The 13,896-nt window shown below is 40.2% G+C and overlaps 1 long non-coding RNA gene across 3 annotated transcripts; it reads right to left on the bottom strand.

Moving 5' to 3' along the window:
* Window positions 1–682: 682 nt before the first annotated feature.
* LOC109390878 (uncharacterized) lies at window positions 683–8,486 on the bottom strand. 3 transcript variants are annotated; one of them, XR_002125666.1, is made up of 6 exons: window positions 8,271–8,486; window positions 6,689–6,815; window positions 6,199–6,313; window positions 2,971–3,126; window positions 1,714–1,753; window positions 683–1,056 (listed from the first exon to the last, which is right to left on the bottom strand). It is a non-coding gene; the product is annotated as an uncharacterized LOC109390878 (long non-coding RNA). The 3 variants fall into 3 exon arrangements; XR_002125665.1 differs by having other exon boundaries at window positions 2,971–3,138; XR_002125664.1 differs by lacking the exon at window positions 2,971–3,126.
* Window positions 8,487–13,896: the final 5,410 nt, after the last annotated feature.

Raw genomic sequence — 13,896 nt, forward strand, 5'->3', positions numbered from 1 at the left:
AAGGAAAAGAGAAAGAAAGGGTGAGAGGAAATATTTGGAGATAAAGACTGAGAATTTCTCAGAACTGATTCAAGAACACAATCTACTAATTTAAGAAGCCCAATAAGGCTCATATAGGAAAAATAAATTTATGCCTAACATATTAGAGTGAAATTTCAAAATGACAAAAAAGCAAAGAGAAAAATCTTAAAAGTAGCCAATAGAGCAAAACCTTTCACCCTTGTTAAAGAAAGAAAGGCCAAAATTGAGTTACTGGTTTTTAAATTTTTTTGAGAGTTACAGGAGCAAAGATGTTTATTGAAGCGAAAGTACAGCTCTCTTATGAGAGGTGGTACCCGAAACTGGGATGCCCCTAAAATTTTTTTTTCAAACATTGTTCACTGCATTGGCCTCCTAGGGGAAACACAGTTTTATGGTTTGTTGGTTTTTTAACTTTATTGGGGAACAGTGTGTTTTTCCCAGCACCAAGTCAAGTTGTTGTCCTTCAATCTTGGTTGTGGAGGGCGCAGCTCAGCTCCAAGTCCAGTCGCTGTTTTCAATCTAGTTGCGGGGGCACAGTCCACCATCCCATGCAGGAGTCAAACCGGCAACCTTGTTGTTAAGAGCACGCACTCTAACCAACTGAGGCATCTGGCTGCCCACCAGCAGCTCAGGGGCAGCTCAGCTCAAGTCGTTGTCTTCAATCTAGTTGAGGAGGGCACAGCCCACTGGCCCATGTGGAAATCAAACTGGCAACCCTGTTGCTCAGAGTTCACACTCTAACCGACTGAGGCACCCGGCCACCCCCAAAATTGAATTAATTTTGCTATGCCATGCCACCAAACCAAAACTTAATAGATAACTTGATTGTAGTTTCAGACTCTCCCAGGAGTGGAATTTTTAAACCAATCAGTCTGGATAGTCTCACTCTCTTTCTGTCTATAAAAACCTTCCATTTTGTGCAACTCATCATAGTGCCCTTCTAGTTGCTAGATGGGATGCTGCGTGATTCATGAATTGCTTAATAAAGCTAATTAGATCTTCAGATTTGCTTGGTTGAATTTTGTTCTTTAACACCTGAAAAGAAGTAATAATTAGAATGATAGCTGAATTCTCACATGCAACTTTGCGAGCCAGAAGACAGTGAAAGAGCCTCAAGATGCTAACCTTGAAACTAATGGGAGAGGTGAAGGAATGATTTTTAATGTGACTAATCCAAAAGAGGAAAAACAATGAAAAGGGACACCAAGAGGTGGCATAAAGAGGCAGTACATTAAAAAGATTAATGCATGCACATTAAATTAGATGTAAATTGATTAAATGCCTCCATTAAAAAGAAAGATTAATGTGTGCACGTGTGTGTGCACGCACACACACACATACACACACACACACACACACACACACACACTACATGCTTTAATAGAAGACACATCTATGAGAAAAGGACACAAAACAGCTGAAAGTGTTACAGGCATCTCGGTTCTTCTTGCCAATGCAGTGAAGAATAAAAGGTCAGCAACCTGATTAATATGCAAGAAGGGTTTATTAGTGATACATTCTCAGGGAAGAGAACAGGCCTAGCCGAGGTGGGTGAGAGAGGCCTAGCCGAGGTGGGTGAGAGAGGCCTAGCAGAGGTGGGGAGTTACATATTTATTTGGTGGGAAAAGGTGGTGCATGCTCTTCCACAGGAGGGTGTGACCTCCTAAGATGGGTGGAGGGCTGTTGACTTACCGTATTTCCCCATGTATGAGACGCACCTTAATTTTGGGGCCTGAAATTTGAAAAAAAAAAAGTATTACATAAAGTTATTGAACTCAAGTTTTATTCATCATAAAATTCATACAACTCTTCATCACTGTCAAAAAAATCTACAACCACTGTATAAGATGCACCCAGTTTTTAGACCCCAAATTTTTTGAAAAAGTGTGCATCTTATACATGAGGAAATACGGTAGATCTTATCTTGCTCCAGACCACCTCTCCTCATCTGTTGTTGTACAAACAGATACATGGTTGAAGGCAGTTAATCAAAACTATTTATGAGCTTTTTCTGTAGGCACTATGGACCCCCTTCCACCACTCCACCTTCTACATTTTCTGACTTGTACCTAACAAAAATTCAAAAGATATGGGGAAATATATGCCACTCGAACACTACCTAAAAGAATGCTAATATAAGCTATATTGATATCAGACAGAATACACTTTAAATTTTAAAAGTATTAGAGATGCAATCATCCCATTTACCAGGAAGCTAATATAATAACTGTAAATAATTGTGTACCCAAAAAATATGGACTGAAAATGTATAAATAAAAATTGACAGAACTACAAGGACAAATAGAATAACCAATCATACTGGACAATTTTAACTCTCAGGTAGCTGTCTTCCCAGCTCCTACCAGACAGGCTTTTACCAGTAACCCTGGCAACTGGGCTCTAGTAACACCACCTCCTGCCTTTGACCCCCACCTCGCCTAGGGGTAGTACTTGCTCCCTGCTATTCTGGGCTGCCCTTCATTGTCCCGTTTGGTTTATCAGTTCTTCCATTACCTGTGTAATCCATTCCCTGTAATATTATATTCCCTCTTCTATTTTAAACACTCAGAGAAGTTTATATTTTCTGATTGATACCCTTGCAAAGGAAAATAAACTAGGATTAGACTTTTCATCTATGATACAGAAGGCTAGAAAACAGTGGAATACTACCTGCAGAATGTTGGGAGAGAACTGCTAGCTAAAAAATCTCGTACCTAGTTGTGACAGGCTGCTTCTAAAATGGCTCCCAATGATCCCTACCTCCTAGAATGCACTCCCCTGTGTACCTCCCCCTCCCCCATCTGTGCTTGAGTGACTTGCTTATAACAGATTATGGCAAAAGTGATGGGATGTCACTTTCATAATTAGGTTATGAAAGACTGTGACTTCTGTTTGTTTACATTCTCTCTATGGCTCTTCTTGTGTGATTATTCTGATGTAGGGAGCTACCTGGCAAAGAACTCAAGCCCTCAGTCCAACAGCCAGCAAGGAAGTGAATTCGGCCAATCCAGTCATTCACTCCAGTCATGTGAATGAGTTTGGAAGTGGATCCTGTCCCAGCTGAACCTTGAGATGACACTGCAGCTCTAGCTGACGCCTTGTAACCTGTGACAGACACTGAATGGACACCTTAACAGTAATCTTATGAGAGATTCTGAAGCAGATGATCCAGTTAGGTCATGCTCATATTCCAGACCCACAGAAACTGTGGTATCATAAATGTGTGTTGCTTACACCAGTAAGTTTTATATTTTTAGAAAAGTGGAATTTGAGGTTACATGCAATAAGCAAGACAAAAAGGGGCACAAACTGTCCAATCTTTGATGAAGAGCCATAAACATGTATGTACTAAATTATTATAGCAGCTTAAGATTTAAAGCACAAACTCTTAGAAACACATGAAGATTTTTATAAAAGCCACAATCACAATGGGAGATTATAATATATCTCCTCAAGAATTTAACTGATCAAGTAGGTAAAAAATAAGCTGGAGGGTAGATGATTTGATTAATATAACCAACAAGCTAATATATAACCATATATATGTTTATACACATCTAAAAATGTAAATTATTTTCTAATGTCCATTAATTGTGTGCTTCATCACAGAAGAAAAACATCAATTTAAAAGAAGATATTTTAGAAGATATACTTTCTCATTATAATCCAGTAAAATTAGAAATAAGTAATAATTTCACTCCTGGGTATTTATCCAAAGAAATCCAAAACATTAATTTGAAAAGATATATGCACCCCTGTGTTCACTGCAGCACCATTTACAATAGTCAAGATATAGAAACAACTGAAATGTCCCTCATAGATGATTGGGTAAAGAAATAGTGCTAACAAAAATACAGTGGAATATTGGCCATAAAAAAGAATGAAATATTACATTTGCAACAACATGGTTGGACCTAAAGGGTATTATGCTTAGTGAAATAAGTCAGACTGAGGAAGACAAATACCATATGATCTCACTTATATGTGGAATTTAAAGAACAAATTAAATGAACAAGCAAAGCAGAAACAGACTCATAGAAAGAGAGAACAAATTGATGGTTGCCAGAGGGGAGAGGTATTGAGGCGCTGGGTGAGAAAGGTGAAGGGATTAATAAGTACAAATTGATAGTTACAGGAGAGTCACTGGGATGTAAAGTACATTATGGGCAATACAGTCAACAGTACTGTAAAAACTGTATGGTGTCAGATGGTGTCAGACTTATGAGGGGGTCACTTCATAAATTATATAAATGTCTAATCACTATGCTATAAACCTGAAGCTAATATAAAATAATATTGAATGTCAATTATAATTAAAAAGAAAATAGTCATTGGGGGCCTGCCGAGTGGCTCAGTTGGTTAAGAGCACAAGCTCTGAGCAACAGGTGGCAGGATGGCTCAGCTGGTGAGAGCACATGCCCCTAACAACAAAGTTGCCAGTTCGACTCACACATAGGATGGTGGGATAAGCCCACCTGCAGCTAAGATTCAACAGGGTACCTTGAACTGAGCTGCCAACGAGCGGCCAGCTGGCTCAGTAGTTAGAGCGTGTGCTATTAGCAACAAGGTTGCCGGTTTGACACCCGCATGGGATGGTGGGCTGTGCCACCCCCGCAACTAAGATTGAACATGGCACCTTGAACTGAGCAGCTCTGAGCTGTCCACTGGCAGCCTGATGGTGGCTGGACTTGGAGCTGAGCTAGCTGACCTTCCACAACTGAGATTGAAGGACAACAACTTGGCTGGTCCCCTTACCCAATTCCCCAATTTAAAAAAAAAAGAAAAGAACAGAAGGAAAGAGAAGAAAAAAAGAAATAGGAACTAAAAAAAAGTTAATTCAATAAATAAATAAATAATTAAAAAGTTAATTCAATTTATTACAGCTTCCACCTTTGTTGTGTGTGTACAATTTGCAAAATTGTTTGCAAGTGGAATATGCTGCACAAATCTGCAAAAAGTGGACATTTATTATATGTTAAATCAGGCAAAAGCAAGTAGCATTCAAAGGACTGTCTTTTATGCTGAGGCCTTTAAATCCCTCATGTTTTTAAATCAAGCTTTCAACACCAACCTTCTTTCCGCTGCCTTGTAAACAAGGAAGGAAATTTTAATTAAGTGAAATTAAGAAAGGGCTACTCCAAATAGAAAATAAGAAAGGAACGTTCTGTTAGTTCCAGGATTCAGTGTCCCACAAGATCAGGAACAACATCTTAGGAAAGGCTGGGCTGAGAACTCGGACAAGGTATGTGGATGTGCAGTGACATCCCTGAGGGTCCAGAGCTTCTGTGGGCCCGGAGTGCTCCAACTATCCAACTCAGTGAGATTTCCTGCCAGTTCCTACACTGGCTTGACTGGGTGTAATTAGAACATGAAATGCTCATAGTCCAATCTTCTGGAGCTCTGTGATCACATTTAATAATGGCTGGTGGGAAATATTCCACACATTGTTATGGAATTTCTTCAAGTGATTGCTAAAATATATGGGGTCCAAATGTTCTGTAGTACTGCTAAATGTTTTGTTGTGGGAGAGTGTGCCCTTCTCGGTGCAAAGTCCAGGTCCTTGGCAACTTGAGCAAAGAATTGAACGAGATGCCGGAGTAATGTAACTGAAAAAGTAGTTTATTCAAAGAGATAGAACATTTCAAAGAGTTTGGAGCGGGCCACGTGCAAAGGCGAAGCTCAAAAGGCTCAAAAAAAGGGAGGAAGGGGTTCAAAAAGGGAAGAAGCGGTCAAAAAGAGAGCAGAGCGGACTTCCCAGGACTTGGAGTTTTTAATCCCTTTCTCTAGAATGGGCTGTTCCCCTATGGGCATGGGACCACTTGATTGGCAACTGTGATTAACGAGAGGTACTGCGCAGGTGCCAGTGACTGGTCTGACCTAGTTGGGTATTTTGTGCCCACTTGTTTTCCCACAGGGGTAGATAATTACAACACAAAGGGGAGTTTTGGGTATAGGGGGAATGTCCCCTTGGTGGTCGCACTCTGTGAGACGTGCAAGAATGCAGAGACCCAATGCCTGCCTCTAACTACCTGCCTTGATTTCCCCTTGAGAGACGTGATCCCCATAAAATCTCTATGGGAAGTTGAGGGACAGGAGATCTTTTCTTCTGTATCTGCTTCCTGCTGGGCAGGGGCATAGAGTTGTCCCTGCCTATTAGGGGATTCATGGAACTCTCACCCTAGCTGATCTCAGATGAGAGAAAGGGGTCTTGAGGTCCACCTGGAAGACTGTATTGGCTTCTTTGGTTGTGACTGGCAAACTTGTTGGGGTGTCCTCTGTATCCCCAAGGCCCCTGAATGAGGAGAAATAGATTTTAATTAATAAATCTGATAGCTCTCATGAAGCCTGTGGCCATTCAGCCTGTCATTCAGGTGGCGTCAATTGTCTGGGCGCAGAATGGGTTTGACATTTAGCTTACTGGCCTGGGGGATATTAGGAAGTCACGCTTTCAAGTAGTTATCTGAAGCAAGGGTAGGAGACTTCTATTGTTTAGGATTCAGAGGCAGGGGGATAGGATAATTCTATGATTCAGGATAGGAGCAATCTTTAGTCTAGGATTCACAAACTGTTTAGAAAAGTAATCAAAGCCAAGAGCTAAAAAACTAAGGAAATAGGGAGGAGACTTAACATTTCTATATTTAACATTTCTATAGGAAAGAAAACTTACAAGTTTCTCATTGGTGGGGGGCTGCTCAGATGGCCGGTAACAGTTTTATCTAGATCAGGGGTCAGCAAATTTTTGAGTCCGAAGAGCCGCCAGGGGTCAGCAAACTGCGGCTCGCGACCCACAGGCTCTGAAGTAAAATTGAAAATGAAAATAAAACTATCATAGTTTCATTTATAAAATTTTAAAGGATATTATTCACATAATGGTGATTATGTAAAAATATATTGATGGTTCTCAAATAATTTTTCAATTGTTATGAGGGACAGCATTGGCTCTTCCAGGGGTCGGCAAACTTTTGAGATAGAACGTACCCAAAGAGCAGCATGTGTCTTGCGAGCTGCAGTTTGCCGACCCCTGACCTAGATAATCTATAGATCCATAAATTGCTCCCAGATATTTAGCAGAGTTAACTGTTCAGAACTTTTTACCTCAATGGCAGAAACAAAAGAAAATGCATTGTTTAGTATGCTGACCACCAGCCACACGTGGCTATTGAATACCTGAAATTCAGCTAATCCAATTGGAAATGTGTTGGAAGTGTAACTATAAACACAATGTCAAAGACTTGGTATGAAAACAAACAAACAAACAAGAAAATTAAATATCTCATAATTTTCATGCTGTTTAATATTGATATATTTTGGATATATCGAATCAAATATATTAAGATTTATTTGACCTGTTTCATTTTTTAAAATGTGGCTATTGGAGCATTTAAAATTACATATGTAATGCCAGCCGAGTGGCATGTTGGTTAAGAGCTGGCTTGGGAAGCCAGAGTGCCCCAGTTCGGATCCCACATATGAAGGCCAGTAACACTGCCCTCCACAGCTAAGATGCTGAACAACAGCACAACCTGGAGCTGGGCTGCCTTGAGGCAATGGCATAGGCCGCAACCCTGCTGTAGTGGGTTGCCATGGGCTACCGTGTGTAGCCAGCAGCCAGCGTGAGCGGCCCTCAAGCCGCTGTGAGCGGCTGTCCAGAAGCCGGCCGACTGATGTGCCTCGCCCGGGAAGAGCGCAATGATGGTGCCAACTTGGGCCAGTGAAGCAACGTCCTCCACAGCTAGACTGCAGAACAAAAAGACAGCAACTTGTCTGTTCCCTTTCCCCCAATTCCCCAGCGCTGTTCCCATCCCCCAATTCCCCAATAAAATCTTAAAAAATAAATAAAATTACACATGTAGCTCACATTTGTGGCTTGCATGCTATTTCTATTGGACAGTACTGCACTAGATATTGACTATGGTTTCCCGAATTACTGTTCTTTTGACTCATCCCGAGTTCCAACCAGTACAGGAATAATGGTAAATCCATTTTTATGGCTTGCCATGGCTTTTACAGTGCACAACCAATGTATGTCAGCAGTGTGCTCATCTTCAGTTCTCCATAATCTTTTGATTAACAGGGAGGTCATATGGAGGGGCCCTGTGCCTATCTACACTGTAAAGTTTACATAGAGGAGCCCCTGATGGGAAGGCCATAGCACGGGCAAAAACAAAACCCTCAGTAAGTTGTCCTGCAACAAGTGTGACAATGGCTCCTGTGAATCTTTTTTGTTGACCGACCGTGCGAAAGCCAACCTTTTAGCTGTGCACTCAGCTGAGGTCCTGCGACTGTCTACCGCTGTGTACAGCCCGATCACTCGGTTGGGCGTCTGGCGCAGGACAATGAACTGAGTGGGGGCAGCGGCAGGAGCGGCTCCAGAAGCGATCTGCCAACGGGAGTCCGACGGGGGGACTAGGAGGAGGAGGGAGAGGGAGGGGGAGAGGAGAAGGAGGAGGAAGAGGGGAGGAGGAGGACGGGGGGAGGAGGTGGAGGGGGGAGGAAGAGGAAGCAGCGACAGAGGAGGAGGAGATAGCATCCGGGGCGGCGAAGCCGGAAGTTGGGGCTCCAGAAGCGATCTGCCAACGGGAGTCCGACGGGGGGACTAGGAGGAGGAGGGAGAGGGAGGGGGAGAGGAGGAGGAGGAGGAAGAGGGGAGGAGGAGGACGGGGGGAGGAGGTGGAGGGGGGAGGAAGAGGAAGCAGCGACAGAGGAGGAGGAGATAGCATCCGGGGCGGCGAAGCCGGAAGTTGGGGCTCGCGGAGGCGTTCTCCAGCGGGGAAAACCCTAGTTCGGGTCCACGGAGTTGCTGCTTCTCCAAACCCGGGCTGATTACAGCGTGCCGCCCTTCTACCCCTGCCATCCCCTTCCTGCCTCTTTGAGTGACGCGGTATCTGGGGCTCTGCATCCGTCTAACTCCCGTTCGACCCGGCTTGCCCTGCCCATCCGCCCCCACAAGCCGAGTTTTTTTGAAAGGACCAATAAAATAGACAAACTCCTGGCTAGCCAGACTAAGGTAGGAAAGAAGAAAAGGAGGAAGGGAGGGAAGAAGCGGGTAAAATATTAGTAATGACAAAGTAGATAAAAACACAGCTATATCATATAGTAAAAGGCTTTTAAGAGAATATCGTGTGCAACGAATGTGAATATATAGGAGGGATGATATTGACCCAAGAATACCTGAAGAGAGCAATAACTATAGAAGAGAATGGAAAGTCAGCAGGTCCACTTGGTCGGACAACAAAGTTCTAGCTAAGCTTTATGAAACAAATAATTTTAATGTTATTTAGTCCCGTCTAGACCAGTGTTTTTCGAAATATCTGCAGTGAAGGGACAGTTTTTAAAATATTTACAATTATTGTGGAGATATACTTTTGTAAAATTAAATAAAAATAATTAGAAAAATGAAATAAGCAAAATGCAAGCCCAATTTCTAAAGTTTAAGATTCATCAGAAATAAATTACATTTTATTAAATACAATCACAACAAATTTAGCATAGGGACAAAAATAATTACAAAAACTGAATGCGTTATTCATTGATGAGTACACTGATCACTGCTTAGGTGTCATGATGATGTCAAATTTGTATAAAGGTTTCTGAACCCTCTTCATTTCTCTACTTATCTCATCATGAATAGGTAACAAACAGTTCAGGGACTGGCACCAGTCTTCAGACCACAGAAAAAGATGGAAAGATCCCAAATTCATTTTGCAAAGCCTTCCATATGGTAAAAGGACTTCAAAAGATGATAATGTATGTACAAAATATACACATAAAAATTCCAAATAAAACATTAATAAACTGAATCTAGCAGTGTGACACTATGACCAAGTGGAGTAGTTTATTTCAGAAATGCAAAAATGATTCAACATTAGGAAGTCTGTCAACATAATTCATGACATAGAGCAAGGAGAAAGTCCATAATATTATCAATAGAAACTGAAAAGGCATTTAAAAATTCAGCAGCCATTCCTAATAAATATTCAAAGTAAAGTGGAAATTAAAAAGAAACTACTTAAATGTGATAAAGATTGCTTAGCAAAACTCAACAGCAAACATTATCCTAAATGATGAAATAATAAATTCATTTTCCAGGAATAAGAGAAGGATGCTATCACCACTGTAATTCAACAGTTTTGGTTGTTCTAACTAATCCAATAAGACAAGACAATGAAGTAATATGTGTAGCAGACTGTTAGCTGTCTTCAAAAATGTGTTCTCCCCTTCCTTAAAAACACAGTTTTAGCTGAGGATGTGGATGAAAGACTGCATTTCCCAGTGTCTTTCCCTCTTTTTAAATACCTAAACACTATATTGTGCAATAGTATGTTTTAAAAATTAAATGAAAATATATTGCATGAGTAAATTAGCAAAGTTGTACTCTCAATACTTTTTTTTTGAGTCCCATTTGTAATTTATATCACATATATATTACGTAAGTACTACATATATATTACATATATGTTTTTTAATAATGGTGTTGCATAACTTTTGTAATACTCTTTTTTACCTTAATGTCACTGGTGTGCAGCTAAATTTTGTCCAAAGACATTTGAATTTTCATTTAGATTTTTTGCTATTGCTGTTTTTATAATTGCTGTTTTAGTTATTGTTCCTTTGGTCATCCTTGTACATGTCTGTTTTAAATTATAATTTTCAGGTGTACAACATTATAATTTAACATCCATATACACTGCAATGTACTCACCCCCAGAAGTCTAGTTGCTATCATCCATCACCATACAATTGACCTTCTTCACCCCTTTTGCCCACCCTTCTGAACCCTCTTCCCCTGTGATAACCACCAATTCGTTCTCTGTATGTACACATTGTTTTCATTTTATTTTGTTTGTTCATTCAGTTTTTTTAATTCCACATATAAATGAAATCATACAGTAGTTTTCTTTCTCCTTATTTATTTCACTTAGCATTATACCCTCAAGGACTATCAATGTTGTTGCAAATGGCAAGAATTCATTCTTTATTAAGGCTGAGTAATATTCCACTGTATTGTATATATACCACTTCTTTATCCATTCGTCCATTGATGGATACCTAGGTTGTCTCCATATTTTGGGTATTGTAAATAGCATTGCAATGAACATAGGGGTGCATATGTCTTTTTGAATTAGTGTTTTCATATTCTTCATATAAATACCCAGAAATGGATCACATGGTAGTTCTATTCTTAATTATTAAAGGAATCTTTATACTATTTTCCATATTAGCTGCACCAATTTACAGTCCCAACAGTGCATGAGGGTCCCAGTTTCTCTTAAAGCTAATTGCAGCCACATGACTGTGTTTGTACCAGTGGAATATGCACAGACTTGATAAGGTCAACATGACCCTCAATTGCTTAAAAGGAAATTACTTGCCTTACACTTTTCTCCTACCCTGCTCCCTACCAGCTGGAATATATATCTAACTGTAACTCAGCATCAATGGTGCAGATGAGTACAACATTCCAGTAGATTGCAGGGCAATAAGATGAAGGGAACATGGGTCACTGAATAACCTTGATGAGCAAGGATGTTCCACCATCTGGACTGGTCAAGACTATGTAAGAAACAAATAAACTTTAATCTTATTTACACCATTCTCTCTCTCTCTCTCTCTCTCTCTCTCTCTCTCTCTCTCTCTCAGGTGTGTTTAGCTGTTACTAAAACTAAAACACTAGGAACGCATATTAGAAAAAATGTGCAAAAAATATATTTTTTTAATTTTGTAATTATTTTTTTTCTTTAATTGGGGAATTGGGGGAGGGGAACAGTGTTGGGGAATTTAGGAAGGGAACCAGCCAAGTTGTTGTTCTTCAATCTTACATGTGGAGGGCACTAGTCACCATCTGGCTGCCCGTTGGCAGCTCGTGGCCTCTAAGCTCAAGGTGCTGTGTTACAATCTTAGTTGTGGGGGGGTGTATCCATCATCCCATGTGGGAGTCAAATCAGCAGCCTTGTTGTTAAGAGAACATGCTCTATCCATTGAGCCATCTGGGTGGCAGCTCAGCTCAAGTTGCTGAGTTCAGTCTTAGTTGTGGGCGGGCATAGCTCACCATTGAACAGGCAGTCTTGTTGTTAGGAGCATGTGCTCTCACCAGCTGAGGTATCCTGTAACCTGCTGGCAGCTCAGTGGCAGCTCAGCTCAGGCACAGTGTCACTGGCCCATGTGGGAATCAAACCGGCGGCCCTGTTGCTCAGAGCTCACGCTCTTAAGCTAGCTCTTAACCAACTGAGCCACTTTGCCAACCAATATTTTTAAATTATATTTTTAGAAAACTTAATAGACTCTAGTTTTACAAAAACTACCAGAAATAATACAGGTTTTTGGTAAGGTTGTTAGTTATATGAAAATTAGCAAAAAACAATAATATTTGTTTATGTTATCAATAACCAGCTAGAAATATTAATGGGAAAATATTCCATTTTCAACACTGACAAAGATTTAAAATATCTGGGAATGAATGGAGGAGGAAATACACAGGATTTATATGAAGAAAATTATAACTTCTTATTAAAGATCATAAAATAAGATCTGACCAAATGGAAAGACATAATATTATAAGAATATTCATCTTCGCTAAATAATAAATATGTACAATTTACATAGGAATCTCTATAAAAATCTCATTGAATTGGATAAAATACTTTTATATTTTAATTGTTATAAAAATTAAAACTTTATTCTTTTAAGTGAGTTAAACATTCATATGGTTTAAATTTAAAAGTTGCCAAGAAACATGCAGTGATAAAACTCTCTTCCCCCCTACACCCCAGCCATTTAGTTTTCTTCCACATAAGCAGTTTAGGCCACCAGTTTCTCCTGTATACTTTCAGAGATAGTTGAATCACTTCTTTTACACAAGTGGTAGCACAATATACACATTGTTCTTCATATTGCTTTATTTATCTTAACAATATAACTTTGAGATGTACATATACATGTATAAAATACAATGTAACTTTGTTCCTTTTTGTATACAGAGTTTCATTTTATAGATATGCCATGTTTAACTGGTCCCTGTTGATGGACAAAATGCTTTTTTTTTAACCAACCTTCTGCTATTATAAACAATGTGTCAATGAATAACATTGTACATAAAATGTATGTATTCCCAAATATATATGTAGGATACATTTCTAGACACAGAATTTCTGAATCACACAGCATGTGCATTTTAAATTCTTATAGATATTGCCAAATCACTCTCCATAAAGCTAAATGAATTTACACTCCCACCAACAATGTATAAAAGTGCCTGTTTTCCTGCACACTTACAAGAAGAGTGTTTTATTAAACTTTTTGGTGTTTGCTTAGCTATGAGGCAAGAAGGGTATTTCAATATGGTTTCATTTTGTATTTTTCTAAATATGAGTGAGTTTGAACATGTTTTCATAAGTTTAAGGGCCATTTTTATTATGGTTTTGTGAACTGTATGTTCATATTCTTTTCCCATTATTCTAGTGGGTTGTTCATTTTCTTACTGATTTTATTATAGCTACTTATATAGTATGAAAATTGGTCCTTTGTGATATTAATTGCAAGTATATTTTACCAGATATTAAAAGTACAATAAAATCACCATAATTAAAACAGTATGGTATAACTGGGCGCGCAATGGAAGCTACTGGGTGAGGACGAGAAGCGGCCCTTCGTGGAGGAGGCCAAACGGCTGCGGGCCCGGCACCTCCGCGACTACCCGGACTACAAGTACCGGCCTCGGCGCAAGACCAAGAACGCGGGCGCCGGGCCGCTCCACTTCGGCCAGGGAAGCGGCGGCGGGCCGGTCTGGGGACCCGGATACGCGACCACTCAGGGGAGCAGAGGCTTTGGGTACCAGCCCCCCAACTACTCGACAGCTTACCTGCCTGGCGGTTACGG

The sequence above is a fragment of the Hipposideros armiger genome, unplaced genomic scaffold, assembly GCF_001890085.2.
Source record: "Hipposideros armiger isolate ML-2016 unplaced genomic scaffold, ASM189008v1 scaffold_281, whole genome shotgun sequence".
Lineage (NCBI taxonomy): Eukaryota > Metazoa > Chordata > Mammalia > Chiroptera > Hipposideridae > Hipposideros > Hipposideros armiger.